The sequence below is a fragment of the Manihot esculenta genome, chromosome 8, assembly GCF_001659605.2.
Source record: "Manihot esculenta cultivar AM560-2 chromosome 8, M.esculenta_v8, whole genome shotgun sequence".
Classification (NCBI taxonomy): Eukaryota; Viridiplantae; Streptophyta; class Magnoliopsida; order Malpighiales; family Euphorbiaceae; genus Manihot; species Manihot esculenta.
Genome location: NC_035168.2, coordinates 20,457,050 through 20,458,741, shown reverse-complemented (window position 1 = coordinate 20,458,741; position 1,692 = coordinate 20,457,050). Strand labels below are relative to the sequence as shown.

Genomic DNA, 1,692 nt, shown 5'->3' with positions numbered 1-1,692 from the left:
CACAGAGTTTGTAAGTGTCTCCATCATCTTTTCGAGGTGCTGATTTGAACTTGAAGGTGTTGGTTGGGCTTGATTCTTGTGATAGTTCTGATAGTTCTGATTATTGTTGGCCCTTCCGTAGCTGAAATTGGGATGGTCTCTCCAGCATGGATTGTATGTGTTAGAATATGGATCATGTCTAGGCTGGTTGTTATATCCTCCAATGGCATTAACTTGCTGGTTGTCTACTTGAAGTGTAGGACATTGATCGGTTGGATGTCCTACATATGCACAAATACCACATGGCCTAGGTGGCTGGGATGCTTGAACCTGTTGAACTAGTCCTATGGCAAAATCTTTCATGAAAGATGTCAGTTCAGAAATAGAAGGTGAACTTACCTCATGGACTCCTCTCTGCAGTTGCTTTTTTTCTCCATATTGCCTAGATGAGGCTGCAAGTATTGAGATCAACTCTCTCATCTCCCTAGGTGTCTTGTCTGCAATGGATCCTCCACAAGCTACATCAATGAATCTCCTTTCTGAAGAAAGCAGTCCTCCATAGAAGAATTCTATGAGTGCCTTATCTGGAATCTCATGTTGAGGACAACCTGTACACAACCTTTTAAATCTTTCCCAATAATCATATAAATCTTCAGATGATTTCTGTCTAATACTTGAGATTTCTCTTCTAACACCAATAGCCTTATGAGTTGGGAAATATTTATTTAAGAAAGTTGTTACCATGTCATCCAAAGAAGTAATAGATCCAGGAGATAAGTAAAATAGCCAATCCTTAGCATAATCATCAAGTGAAAAAGGAAAAACTCTTAACTTAACATGATCTTCAGAAATACCTTGAGGTCTCATAGATGAACAGACAATATTGAACTCTTTCAAGTGCTTGTGTGGACTTTCATTTTTTAATCCTCTAAACTTAGGGAGAAGATGAATCAAACCTGTTTTCAGTTCAAAGGGAACTGTCAGAGGTGGATAGGTGATGTAAAGAGGTGCTTGATCACCTACAGGTGCTGCCAATTCTCTCATGGTTCTTTCTCTTGGCATTGGAGCTCTAATGGCTGGATTTTCTTGAATTATTTGGTCTTGGACAGCATGTCCATTATGGGTAGCATGTTGTGCATTAGGTTCAGCCATTGGTGCAAAGTCCGGTAGCTGAAGAAGGGAAGGTTCGGTGGCCGAATGTTGAGGAAGTTCGGCGGTTGAATGTGTGGCAGAAGGTTCAGGCGCAGTGGCTTGCTTTTCTAGTCTCCTGATTGTGCGTTCAATTTCTGGATCGTAAGGTAGAGTGTCCCTATGTTCAGATCTGGTCATGAAAGAAAAATAAACAAGTTAGAACAATTTCCCGGCAACGGCGCCAATTTTTGACTCACGATTGTCGAAGCCGGTCAAAAATAACCTTTCCGATTATCAACAATTTTACAACTGCAGATAGTGGTAAAGGATCGAATCCACAGAGAATTGAAAACTTATCTATTTTTCTTAACAAGATCAAGAGAATTAACTGAAAGCGCAACCGAAAGCAAGTGACTGAAAGCGGAACAAAAGTAAAGTGCAATAAAAGTAAAAGGGGGGGTTTTAAGGTTGATATGATTAACAACTACTGAAAGCAATTAAATAAGAAAATAATAGAAATAAAAGAGAAATCAATATGAGAAAGGTCTAGTTAAAGATATGGATCCACCTTGGTTGTTTGGA

At 39.4% G+C, this 1,692-nt stretch overlaps 1 non-coding gene across 1 annotated transcript; it reads left to right on the top strand.

The window, feature by feature from the left end:
- The first annotated feature begins 568 nt into the window (after positions 1–568).
- Positions 569–675, top strand: LOC122724466. Its single transcript, XR_006351839.1, has one exon. It is a non-coding gene; the product is annotated as a small nucleolar RNA R71 (small nucleolar RNA).
- The last annotated feature ends 1,017 nt before the right edge of the window (positions 676–1,692 follow it).